This window comes from Theropithecus gelada, chromosome 5, assembly GCF_003255815.1.
Source record: "Theropithecus gelada isolate Dixy chromosome 5, Tgel_1.0, whole genome shotgun sequence".
Lineage (NCBI taxonomy): Eukaryota > Metazoa > Chordata > Mammalia > Primates > Cercopithecidae > Theropithecus > Theropithecus gelada.
The window spans coordinates 109,855,277-109,869,752 of record NC_037672.1 but is presented as its reverse complement, the minus strand read 5'-3'; the positions used below and the strand labels follow the sequence as shown (position 1 = coordinate 109,869,752).

Here is a 14,476-nt window from a genome sequence, read left to right as displayed (position 1 = left end):
TTCACATCAGTGCCTCTGGAGCTCAGTGGCACCACACTCTCTGCTCTCTAAAAGTCCACAGGAAGCATCTGGCTAACAGTTTTAATATCAGGCACTAGTACACGGTAATAACCCACTGCTGATTTCCCCTGTGCGGTATTCTTCATAATATTTAGATGATATAATTTGGACCAAGATAGGCAATGACAAATGCCAAATTTAAAGCTCTTCACTGCCGAGAACACTACCAAGTAAAATAGAGGACTGATATCCCAGAAAACCCAATTTCCTAAATCTATCAAATGGATGGATCTGTCATATGGATCTACTTATATTGTCATTTAACCTATATACAGTTGAGAGATTTCTTATGTAAATATTAGTGTGATTAATGAGCTACTGCTGTCAAGGTAATTTCAAGAATGAAGTAACTTACTAACAGACAAAAACAATGCCTGAAAAATACATAGAAACACATTATTCAATTAACAAATGTTTTTGTCTATCTTTCTTTTGTTAAAGTATTATATTGTAAACAAAAGACAGGAAGTTATTCTCTCTTAGACATTGCCAGAATAGATATTGGAGCTGCTGTCAGGTTTAGACACTTCTGGAGGGCGTGTAGAATTTTATTACCAAAAGTAAGAGAGTCTGAAAGGGAAGAAAGTAACAGACATATGGATGGCTCTAGTTATTCTGTCTCTGAGCTTATACATGCAATGAAGTAATCACTGAAAATATTAAAGCAGTGAATTATTGTGTTGGTGTTGGGATTAAATGTGCTCTACTAGTCAATGGTTTCTTAACTAACTTTAAGAAGTTGGCTTTGAATTTGAAATAGCAAGAAAGCCTTTTTCTCTCTCTGATTTTCTATTCTATGACTTAACAGGAGCAGAAAATGAAAGCTGAGCTAACTGTGTAATCTAAATTTTGTGTTTTTCATACTAACTTGGCAGGTATACTTCGTTATCTTGATATACTTTGTGTTTAAACACACACACACACACACACACACACACACACACACACATTACACACATACGTTACAGAGCTAGAACTGCCGAAACAAAACTTGAGGTTATTACAGGCTTGTTTCTTTTAAAATCCTAATGTATTTGTCGATGAAGAACACAAGCAGAGTGCTCAAATACAAAATTTGTGTTACTTGAAAGGGCATTCACTTAAGTGAGATACTGAAGAATTAGTCACTAAGAGCAAGTCTAACCATTGGTGTCTCTGTGTCACTTTTTGGTAATTCTTGGAATGTTTCAAACTTTTTCATTATTATTATATCTGTTATGGTGATCTGTGATCAGTGATCTTTGATGTTACTATTGTAATTATTTTGGGGCACCACAAACTGTCTGGGAGCCAGCAAAGTTAATCCGTGAATGTTGTGTGTCTTCTGACTGCTCCAGTGACCACTCATTGCTCCATCTCTTTCCCTCTCCTCAGGCCTCCCTATTCCCTGAGACACAGAAATATTTAAATTAGATCACTTAATAACCCTACGGCAGCCTCTATGTGTTCAAGTGAAAGGAAGAGTCACCCATCTCACACTTAAAATCAAAAGCTAGAAATGTTAAACTGAGAGAGAAAGGCACATTGAAAGTCAAGATAGGCCAAAAGATAGACCTCTTGTGACAAATAGCCAAGTTGTGAATGCAAAAAAAAAAAAAAAAAAAATTTCATGAAGAAAAGGAAAAGTGCTGCTCCAGAGAACACATTAACAGGAATTCAGGAGAAACTGAGTCCAACCCTCATAGATAACTTTGGGGTGTTCAAGACTTCAGTGATGGAAGTACCTGCAGATGTGGTGGAAATAGCAAGAGAACTAGAATTAGCAAAGCCTAAGATATGACTAAATTGCTGCAATCTCATGATAAAACTTGAATGAATGGGACGTTGCTTCTTATATATGGGCAAAGAAGGTGGTTTCTTAAGATGAAATCTACTCCTGGCAAAGATGCTGTGAACATTGTTGAAATGGCAACAAGGCATATAGAATATTACATAAACTTAGTTGGTAAAGCAGCAGCAGGATTTGAGAGGATCGACTGCAATTTTGAAAGGAGTTCTACCATGGGTGAATGCTATCAGACAGCATCACATGCTACAGAAAAATCTTTAGGAAAAGGATGACTCAATCCATGTAGCAAACTTCATTGTTGTCTTAATTTAAGAAATTGCCACAGTCACTCTAGCCTTCAGCAACCGTCACACTGATCAGTCAGCAGCCATCAGCATCGAGGCAAAATCCTCTACCAGCAGAATGATTAGGACTTGCTGAAGGCTCAGATAATCATTAGCATTTTTTAGCAATAAAGTATTTCTTAATTAAGTTGGGTACTTTTTTAGACATAATATGATTGTACACTTACTAGACTATAGTACAGTATAAACATAACTTTCATTAATATTATGCACCGGGAAACAAAAACATTCATGTAACTCATTTTTTTTTTAATTTAAAGATTTTTTTAAGAAATGGGTCTCACTATGTTGTCCAAGTCAGACTCAAACTCCTAGGCTCAAGTGATACTCCCACCTCAGCCTCCCAAGTAGGATTACAGGTACACACCACTGTACCTGGCTTTGTGTGACTCACTTTATTGTGATACTTGCTTCTGTGTAGAGGGTTGGAACTAAATCCACAATATCTTCGAGGTGTACTTGTACAAGTTTAATCTCTTTTCTGTTTAGGATACTTCAAAAAAGTATTTCTGCATGGATTGGGTGCTGAACTAAAAGGTTTCCAATGTCTCTTTTAACTCAAATGTCTATAAGTCACAATGTTTTATGCCACAAGCTGGCGATTGGCCTGCCTACTTAGGAAAAGAACTAAGCAGTAAAGGCTGCTCAGAATTTTATCCTCATACTGCTATTGCAAAGAGTACAGGAGCATATGTTCATTCCTTCTGAGTACTGCAGTGAGCTAATAAAAGAGCTAATTAGTGGACTACAGTGAACAAGAGGCCCTGAAGCAATGATATCCCATTCCCATCATTCCTTGATAGAGGGAGATATTGGCTAAAATGGGAGGTTAGCATTGAGATTAAAATATACATTTGGTGGTTTAGAAGGCTAAGAACAAATTTTGCTTGGAGTGAGCTGCAGGTAAGTCAGAGACTCATTTTTCTTCAAGTCCAAAATTAAAGCAAGAAGGGCGTTCTCTTTCCCAGCATTCTTTTGTAGAACTTCATCTAGAAAGAGAGGTGTAACAAAGAAATAGGAAGAGCTAACTGCATTATAATATAATTTTAGTAGCACATCATGCTTTTGTCTAAAGGCTTATGTTTTCTTAGTGCTGTATCATTCCCTTAAGGTAGAAAGTAGTCTTTTGTTGAACTCATAGAAGCAGAGAGTAGGGTGGTGGTTACCAGAGACTGTGGGATGGGGAAATTAGGGAGATGTTGGTCAAAAGATACAGAATTTCAGTTAGACAGGAGGAAAAAGTTCAAGAGATCTATGGGATGTCATGGTGATGATAGTTAAAAACAATATATTATATAAGAGAGTAGATTTTAAGTGTTCTCACCACAAATAATGGTATATGAGATAATGTTAATTAGTTTGATTTAACCATTCTACAATGTATGGCCATAAATGTATATAAGTTAATCTGTCAATTAAAATAAAATTTAAAAAGAAATTAGGCCAGGCACGGTGGCTCATGCCTGTAATCACAGCACTTTGGGAGGCCGAGGCGGGCAGATCACGAGGTCAGGAGCTAGATACCATCCTGGCTACGGTGCAACCCAGTCTCTACTAAAAATACAAAAAATTAGCCAGCTGTGGTGGCTTGCACCTGTAGTCCCAGCTACTTGGGAGGCTGAGGCAGGAGAATGGTGTGAACCTGGGAGATGCAGCTTGCAGTGAGCCAAGATCATGCCACTGCACTCCAGTCTGGGCGACAGAGCAAAACTCTGTCTCAAAAAAAAAAAAATAAATAAAATAAAATAAAAAGAAAGTCGTCTTCTTTACATTGACAAATTAAAGTAAATTTTAATTCCTCTGTTTCTGTAAATGACTTAAGTGGAAACAGCATATAGTAATGAAAAGAGGACCTAGAAATAGGAAACTAATGCTTACAAGAGTGTTCAACAGATATTTATTGATTAATTCCACTTTATACTCTGTCATTAACTATTAGTAAGACTTCTGGATCCACTTTTGAGATTGACTTTTCTCATCTGTATTTTTGAGGGAGTTGGTTGGAACAATTGCTAAGCTGCGTCTAGCTCATAAATTACATACTCAGCAGCAGTCTAAATAGACTATGTTGTTTATTGCCAAAGAATATTTGATATTTGTTTATTAAGAAATTCCCTAGCTCTTTTGAGAACCCTTACATATCGTTTTTATGTATGTATATTTTTGTGTGGTTAGAAATATTGGCTTGAATTTTAGAAGTTGATTACTAAATTACTTATTTGATTTGGTTTCTTCACTTGCAACACCAATTCCTGATGTACAAGATCATAAATCTCTTCCTTTTGTCTAAGTGATGTGAAAGAGAGATAGGGCATGCAGTTGTATGAAGGCAAACAACAGGACTTGACCTAGTCACTTAAGTAAAGCTAGGGCAGATCAAGGGAGGCTTCTTTGAGAATGTGATGCCTGAATTAAGCTTTGAAAGGGTGATAGGGCTTAATGAAGTTAAAATGATGGGGAATGTAGAAGGAACTAGAGAGGGAATGAAAGATGGACAGGTTGGCTGAACTAGAGATAAAAGGAGAAAGTTGATATGAGGTGAGACTGGAGAGGTAAATAGGAGCTGTGCGGGCCTATGTGTGCCTGGTAAAAAATTGTACCTTTACCCTAAGAGTGCTAGGAAACTCTTAGGGTAGCAGGAGGACCCTGGCCAGATTTGCGTTTGGAAAAAATCGCTCTGTTTTAGCTGTAGTGTGTAATTTGGGGTGGGGGTTTGCAGGGAGGTAACTGCAGGCAGATCAGTTAGGTATTATTGCAAAAATTCATGTGAAAAGTATCAGGACTTTAGACCAGAGCGATAGTATTACAGATGTAGAAAACTGGACAAAATTGAGAGCTGTTTGGGGAATAAATGCAATATTGGCATTGGATAGATATGAATGTTATTAAGAATGAGTACCAGTTTCTCCTTCATCATAGCCCAAAACTGAATGGACAGTGTTACCATGTTTTGAGACAAGGAGCGTAGAAGAGATCTTCTAGGAAAAGACATAAATACATCTATTCTGTATTTCTACCTATAAAGATAAGTTAGATAAATCATATCATCCACATAAAAAAATCATATTTTAGCCAAGACAACATTTCTAAAAAGGAAGAAGAGATTTCCAAGGTAATTCATGTTTAGTACTTGCAGTTCCCCAGAAATGTACTGAAGATATTCTTTACACTTTTTGAAAGTCGCAGCATTTTCCCTTTTCTCTGTAGAATTCAGAGGAGACAATAGGAAGAAAATACTGTAACATGAGAAACGCTTTGGAATCCAACCATCTGTCCAGACTTGTATGGTTCATTGTTAGGCATAACAGAGGCTGGAGCCTAGGAACTTTCCTTCAGGCAACAGTCCTGCTGGAAATTTTGGTCAACTTCATTTATAAAGGAATCATTTTCAATCTCAACACATACCAGTTTTTCCTCCCCTGAACTGTGGCATTCTGTGAGCTGTATATTGTTTTTACATTTAAATAATGGGAGTTTCCCAATATGTTTGGTAATCAATGAATTACTTTTTCTCTTTTAATATCCCTCCCCTGTACTTTTTTTTCTTAAAAATCAAATAGAAAGGGTCCAGGAAACGCAATCAGACATACAAACAGATACTTTTGGAATAAATACCCAACAAAGTTAGAATGATACACCTTAAGGCACATGTGCACACTCACAGCTAAGTGGTCATGTGTTTATACATTCTGTGTGTGATATTGATATATAAATTCTTCAGTTCTATTGGTAACTTAGAATTTAGTTGAGTGGCTGAGTTATGGGATAATTGACAAATGAGCTATTATAAAAAGTAACCAAACCAGTGGATTATTCAAAGCCCCATCTCTTTTAGCATCTGTGTTTGAATCTTTTTCACTGGACAATTAGTACCCCATTAGGGAATATGTCGAGGAAAATGACTTAAAAGATATTCCATTGTCTACTGGTTGCCACTGCTATTATAACCCAGTAGCCAACTAGTCAGAATCCCCAAGCTAGAAGATGTGGAGAAGAGTAAAGAAATATTAGCGATGATTTTTACTGTCAAGGAATTTACAATATAATTAGAAGGATAAGATGCAAATATATTAAAAAGTAAACTAGATAAATATACAGGGTATATAATACACAATTGTACTCTGCAAGCTCAATTTAAATTAACTGTGTTGGAATTTAATTAATCCTTGGTTACATTCATAAGCAAGCCCACAGAGCTTATTTAATTCATATGTACATGAAAAATTATTCTAAAACAACTTTTGTTTTCTTTTCTTTATGAGATCGAGTCTCGCTCTGTCACCCAGGCTGGAGTGGAGTGGTGTGATCTGGGCTCCCTGCAACCCTCTGCCTCCTGGGTTCAAGCGATTCTTGTGCCTCAGCCTCTGAGTAGCTGGGATTAGAGGCATGTACCACCACACCCAGCTAATCTAAAACGACTTTTTAATTTACACTCATTTCTCATATTGCTTCTATGAGAAAAGGTATTCTGTTCTCTAATGTACAACAAGAATACATTTCTCTAATCAGGGACCAAGCAATGACAATCCAGCCATTCTCACCATTTTACTCTTCTCTGAGCACCGACAGACATAAACTCTCACCATATGGCCTCTTGCACTGATTGGCAGTAGAAGTGGGGAAACAAATAGAGAAAGAGACAGCTGACTGGAGAGTAAGGCAAGTGTGGGAATCAGAGAGATATTATTAGGTAATAGGCATTTGTCAGCATTTTAAAACTGCATTAAAAGCAAAAAGAAGGCAACTTCTAAGTCACCAAAAACATAAAAAAGTAGACTTCTATTTCTAGCAGTGAGCAAGACTATCTAACACTCCCACTGAAAACAATTAAAAATGCTGCAAAAACATTTTAAATCTCGAAAATATATCAATAAAATGGCAAGAGAGGAAGCAGTACTAAGAAAAAAAACGAGTAAAAGCTGGAACCTAAAAAGTTAACTGCAATAGAGAAGCTAGCCATTGCCTTGATTGTATTTGCCAAACTGTGAACTTAAAACTGGTTTTCTCTGTCTTGTAAGGTAAGAGGGGAGAAAATGAAACCAAAGGCCTTAACTGAGGTAGGAATTTAAGTGAAGACTGCACACCCCCTGCATAAAACTGAGATTCTAAAAGGTTGCGCCTTCAGTGTAAGAGTGAACTAAAAAATAAATCCTCATCCTCTCCCCTCACCTCCCAGGAAAATTGTCTGCGGCAAAACATGCTGCTTCATGGAGGGGAATAAAAATATTTCCCTTGAGAATTTGAAGCCACAAAGTCCATAAAACCTCTAGCTAATGATTAATTTAAAATAAATTATTTAAAATGATTAGGTTAGTAGTGTTCCCAGTCAACTGGTGTGACTAAATATAATCCTTTCTTAAAAAAATTAACCTCAATCCAAGCTTCAAAGAATTCCCACCTATAAAATACTAAGACGCATGAGCTCCTGATCAAATCTCACAAAATACATAAGGCAAAAAGAAATCATGAATGAAAGCAGAAACAACAGATACTAAAATCAGACCCACAAAGACTTTACATAATGGAGTTAACAGATATAGACTATAAAATGTATGTTTAATATGTTTAAGGAACTGAATTAATGTATTGAAAATATTAATAAACAGCACAAGCTATGGAGAAGGCATAAGCAGATTGACTAAGAATAATAATTTCTAGAAATAAAAATATAATAATAAAAATTTCAAATTCAATGAATGCATAGATTCAATAAAAATATTTGCTCTAGGTTGGGATCAGTGGCTCATGCCTATAATCCCAGTACTTTGGGAAGTAGAGGTGGGTGGATCACTTGAGGTCAGGAGTTCAAGAGCAGCCTGGCCAACATGGCAAGACCCTGTCTCTACTACAAATACAAAAATTAACCAGGCGTGGTGGTGCATGTGGTGGTGCAATGAATTATAGGTGGCCAACTACTCGGGAGGCTGAGACAGGAGAATCACTTGAACCTAGGAGCTGGAGGTTGGAGTGAGCCAAGATCATGCCATTGCACTCCAGCCTGGGCAACAGAGCGAGACTCTGTCTCCAAGAGAAAAAAAATAATTAGCTCTAGCTGAAGATATAATTTTTGAACTGGAAAATAAATCAGAATATGTCACTTAGAATTCAACAGAAAAAAGGCAGAAAAATAGAATATATGAAGAGAGGCTAAAAAACAGGAAATAATTGGTAGAAAAGGTTTAACATAAGTCTAATCAGAGTCTTAGATGGGAAGAAGAGGGAGCAGCAGTAGAACCAATTGGAGAGATAATTATGATTGCAAATTTTTCAAACAGGAGACCATGGTTCTGGGACCCTCGTCAGGTACCACTTTCAAAGAATGTTCAAGTCTCTTATATAAAATGGTGTAGTAGTTACACATTCTCCCCTATATTTTAAATCACCTCTAGATTACTTAAAACACCTAATGTAAATAGTTGTTATGCTGTATTTTAAATTTGTATTATTTTTTGATTTTTAAAAATTTTTTTAACATTAAAAAACCTTTTATTATAATTATGTGTAAGACAGAAACTAGTAAAAAATACAGATGGAAAGGAAAACTGAAATTCTCCTTGATCCCAACACTAGAAATAACCAGTTAATATTCTGATGTACAGTCTATTGTTCTTTTTTACATGCATAAACATGTTTTTCAAATTACAGTTGGGATCAACAGTATATACACTGTTTCATAATCTACTTTTTATTTACTTATTTATTTTATTTAAATAGGTTTTTGGGGAATAGGATTGTGTTTGGCTACATGAATAAGTTCTTTAGTGGTGATTTCTGAGATTTAGGTGTACCCCATCACCAGAGCAGTGTACACTGTACCCAGTGTGTAGTCTTTCATTCCTCACCCACCTCCCACCCTTTCCCCTGAGTCCTCAAAGTCCATTGTATCATTCTTATGCCTTTGTGTCTCCATAGCTTAGCATCCACTTATTAGTGAGAATATACGATGTTTGGTTTTCCATTCCTGAGTTACTTCACTTAGAATAATGGTCTTCAATTACATCCGGATTGCTGCAAATGCCATTATTTCATTTCTTTTTATGGCTGAATATTAGTCCATGGTGTATATATATCACAATTTCTTTATCCACTCATTGATTGATGGGCATTTGGACTGGTGCCATATTTTTGCATTTGTGAACTGTGCTGCTATAAACATGCATGTGCAAGTATCTTTTTCATATAATGACTTCTTTTTCTCTGGGTAGATACCCAGGAGTGGGATTGCTGGATCAAATGGTAGTTCTACTTTTAGTTCTTTAAGGGATCTACACACAATTTTCCATAGTAGTTGTACTAGTTTACATTCCACCAGCAGTGTAAAAATATTCCCTTTCCACTACATCCACGCCAACATTTTTTGATTATGTCCATTCTTGCAGGAGTAAGGCAGTATCACATAATGACTAAGATTTGCATTTTCCTGATCATTAATGATGTTAAGCATTTTTTTTCATATATTTGTTGGCCATTTGTATATCTTTTTTTGAAAACTGTCTATTCATGTCCTTAGTACACTTTTTGATGGAATTGCTTGTTTTTTTTTCTTGCTGATTTATTTGTAGATTCTGGAAATCAGTCCTTTGTTGGATGTATAGATTGAGAAGATTTTCAAGGTTGTCTTTTTACTCTGCTGATTGTTACTTTTGCTGTGCAGAAGCTTTTAAGTTTAATTAATCTCATTTTTTTATCTTTGTTTTTGTTGCATTTGATTTTCTTGGGTTCTTGGTCAAGAAGTCTTTGCCTAAGCCAAGATCTAGAAAGATTTTTCCAATGTTGTCTTCTAGGATTTTTATGATTTCAGGTCTTAGATTTAAGTATTTAATCCATCTTGAGTTGATTTTTGTATATATAAAGATGAGGATCCAGTTTTATTCTTCTACATGTGACTTGCCAATTATCCCAGCACCATTTGTTGAATAGGGCGTCCTTTCCCCACTATATGTTTTTGTTTACTTTGTCGAAGATCAGTTGACTGTAAGTATTTGGCTTTATTTCTAGGTTCTCTATTCTTTTCCATTGGTCTATATGCCTATTTTTATACCAGTACCATGCTGTTTTGGTGACTATGGCCTTTTAGTATAGTTTGAAATCAGGTAATGTGATGCTTCCAGATTTGTTCTTTTTGCTTAGTCTTGCTTTGACTATGCAGGCTATTTTTGGTTCCATATGAATTTTAGGGTTGTTTTTTCTAATTCTGTGAAGAATTATGGCAGTATTTTGATGGGCGTTGCATTGAATTTATAGACAGCTTTTGGCAGTATGGTCATTTTCACAATACTGATTCTACCAGTCCATGAGCACAGGATGTTTCCATCTGTTTGTGTTGTCTGTGATTTCTTTCAGGAGTGTTTTGTAGTTTTCTTTGTAGAGGTCTTTCATCTCCTTGGTTAAGTATATTCCTAAGTGTTGTATTTCTTTTGAATCTATTGTAAAAGGGGTTGGGTTCTCGATTTGAATGTCAGCTTGGTCACTATTGGTATGTAGCAGGGCTACTGATTTGTGTACATTAATATTGTACCCTGAAACTGCTGAATTTATTACCAGTTCTAGAAGCTTTTTGGATGAGTCTTTAGGGTTTTCTATAATAGTTATACAATCATGTCATCAGCAAAGAGTGACAGTTTGATTTCCTCATTACCAACTTGGATGCCCTTTATTTCTTTCTCTTGGCTGATTGCTCTGGCTAGGACTTCCAGTACCATGTTGAATAGGAGTGGTGAAAGTGGGCATACTTGTCTTGTTCCAGCTCTCAGGGGGAAATGCTTTCAACTTTTCCACATTCAGTGTAATGTTGGCTGTCAGTTTGTCATAGACAACTTTTATTACCTTAAGGTACGGACTTTCTATACTGATTTTGCTGAGGGTTTTAATCATAAAGTGATACTGGATTTTGTTAAATGCTTTTACTGCGTCTATTGAGATGATCAAGTGATTTTTGTTTTTAGTTCTGTTCATGCGGTGTATCACATTCATTGACTTGTGTATGTTAAACCATCCATGCATCCCTGGTATGAAACCCACTTGATCATGGTGGATTATCTTTTTGGTATGCTGTTGGGTTCTGTTAGCTAGCATTTTGTTGAGGATTTTTGCATCTATGTTCACCAGGGAAATTGGTCTGTAGTTTTCTTTTTGTGTGATATATTTTCCTGGTTTTGGTATTAGGGCAATAGTGGCTTCATAGCATGATTTAAGGAAGATTCCCCCTTTCTCTGTCTTTTGGAATAGTGTTAATAGGACTGGTACCAATTATTTGTATGTCTGATAGAATTCAGCTGTGAACCCATCTAGTCTTGGACTTTTATTGTTTGGGGTAATTAACCATTTCAATCTCACTGCTTGTTATTGGTCTGTTCAGAGTTTCTATTTCTTCCTGGTTTAATGTAGGAGGGTTGTATATTTCCAGGAAATTATCCATCTCCTCTAGATTTTCTAGTTTATGCATGTAAAGGCATTGAATGATTTTTTGTATTTCTGTGGTATCAGTTGTAATATCTTTCATTTCTTTTCTAATTGAGCTTATTTGGATCTTCTCTCTTCTTTTCTTGGTTAATCTCACTAATGGTCTACCAGTTTTATTTATCTTTTCAAAGAACCAGCATTTTGTTTTTGTTTTTGTTTTGTATATAAATATACATATTTAATTTAATTTAGTTCTGCTCTGATCTTGGTTATTTCTTTTCTAATGCTGAGTTTGTGTTTGCTGTGTTCTTGTTTCTCTAGTTCCTTGAGGTGTGACCTTAGATTGTCTATTTGTGCTCTTTCAGACTTTTTAGTGTAGACATTTAATGCTATGAACTTTCCTCTTGGCACCGCCTTTTCGGTATCCCAGAGGTTTTGATAGGTTGTGTCACAATTATCACTCAGTTCAAAAAATTGTTTAATTTCCATCTTGATTTTACTCTTGACCCAACAATCATTCAGGAGCAGGTTATTTCATTTCCATGTATTTGCTTGGTTTTGATGGTTCCTTTTGGAGTTGATTCCAATTTTATTCCACTGCAGCCTGAGAGAGTACCGGATATAATTTTGATTTTCTTAAATTTGTTGAGACTTGTTTTGTGGCCTATCATATAGTCTATCTTGGAGAAAGTTCCTTGCAATGATGAATAGAATGTATATTCTGGGGTTATTGGGTAGAACAATAACAATGTTCTGTAAATATCTGTGAACTCCATTTATTGTATAGTTTAAATCCATTGTTGCCTTGTTGACTTTCTGTCTTGATGACCTGTCTAGTGCTGTCAGTGGAGTACTGAAGTCCCCCACTATTACTGTGTTGCTGTCTCTTTCATTTCTTAGGTCTAGTAGTAATTGTTTGATAAATGTGGGAGCTCTAGTGTGAGATGCATATATATTTAGGATTGTGATATTTTCCTGTTGGACTAGTTCTTTTATTATTATACAATATTCCTCTTTTTCTTTTTTAAATGCTGTTGTTTTAAAGTTTGTTTTGTCTAATACAAGAATAGCTATTCCTGCTCACTTTTGGTGTCCATTTGCATGGAATATCTTTTTCTGCCCCTTTACCTTAAGTTTATGTGAGTCCTTATGTGGTTGGTGAGTTATTATCCATTCTGCTATTCTGTATCTTTTAAGTGGAGCATTCAGGCTATTTACATTCATCATTAGTATTGAGATGTAAGGTACTATTCTATTCATCATGCTGTTTGTTACCTGAATACCTTACTGTTTTTCCATTATGTTATGGTTTTATACGTCCTGTGAGATTTATTATTTAAGGAGATTCTATTTTGGTGTATTTCAATCATTTGTTTCAAGATTTAGAGCTCCTTTTAGCAGTTCTTGCAGTGCTGGCTCGGTAGTGGCAAATTCTCTCAGCATTTGTTTGTCTGAAAAAGACTGTATCTTTCTTTCATTTATGAAGCTTAATTTCACTGGATACAAAATTTTGTCTGCAATGATTTTGTTTAAGGAGGCTAAAGATAGGACTCTAATCCCTTCTAGCTTGTAGGGTTTCTGCTGAGAAATCTGCTGTCAATCTGATAAGTTTTCCTTAAAAGATTACCTGATGCTTTTGCCTCAGCTCTTAAGATTCTTTCCTTCATCTTGGCTTCAGATAACCTGATGACTATGTGCCTAGGTGATGATCTTTTTGCAATAAATTTGCCAGGTGTTCCAGGTGTTTGAGCTTCTTGTATTTGAATATCTAGATCTCTAGCAAGACCAGGGAATTTTCCTTGATTATTCCCTTAAATATGTTTTCCAAACTTTTAGATTTCTCTTCTTCCTTGGGAACACCAATTATTTGTAGGTTTAGTCCTTTAACATAATCCCAGACTTCTTGGAGGCTCTGTTCTTTTTTTTTTTTTTTTTAATTCTTTTTTCTTTGTCTGTCAGATTGGCTTAATTTGAAAGCCTTGTCTTTAAGCTCTGAAGTTCTTTCTTCTACTAGTTTGATTCTGTTGCTGAGACTTTCCAGTGCATTTTACATTTTTCTAAGTGTGTCCTTGATTTCCAGAAGTTGTGGTTGTTTTTTATTTATGCTATTTCACTGGAGATTTTTTCCATTAATATCTTGTATCTTTTTTTTGATTTCCTTAAGTTGGACTTCACCTTTCTCTGGTGTCTCCTTGATTGGCTTACTAATCAACCTTCTGAATTCTTTTTCTGGCAATTCAGAGATTTTGTCTTGGTTTGGATTCATTGCTGGTGAGCTAGTGTGATCTTTTGGGGGCGATAAAAAACCTCGTTTTGTAAGATTACCAGAATTGCTTGTCTGGTTCCTTCTCATTTGGTTAGACTATGTCAGAGGGAAGATCTAGGACTGAGATCTGCTGTTCAGGTTCTTTTGTCCCACGGGTGCTCCCTTGATATGAGGCTCTCCCCCTTCCCCTAGGAATGGGGCTTCCTGAGAGCCAGACTGCAGTGATTGTTATTGCTCTTCTTGATTTAGCCACCCAGCAGAGCTACTGGGCTCCAGGTTGGTACTGGGGAGTGTCTGCAAGGAGTCCTGTGATGTGATCCATCTTCAGGCTTCTCAGCCATGGATACCAGCACCTACTCCAGAGGTAGCAGTGGAATGAAGAAGACTAGTAAGGGTCCTTGCTTGTGTTTTTGTTTAGTACACTGGTTTTGTGTACGTTGGCCTCCAGTCAGGAGGTAGCACTTTCAAGAGTGCATCAGCTGTGGTTGTACAGGGAGGATACAAGCTTACCCTAGAGTCAGGCAGTGGGTGGAGTCATAGAGTTCCCAAGAGAGTATGTCCTTTGTCCTCCCTACCAGGGAAAATAGTAAAAGGCCATCAGATGGGGGCAGGGTT

At 36.3% G+C, this 14,476-nt stretch overlaps 1 protein-coding gene across 1 annotated transcript in view; it reads right to left on the bottom strand.

Moving 5' to 3' along the window:
- The window catches only part of ALPK1 (alpha kinase 1), a 142,708-nt gene that overhangs the window by 63,788 nt on the left and 64,444 nt on the right, over positions 1 to 14,476 (bottom strand). The gene's annotated exons all lie outside the window — the stretch shown is intronic.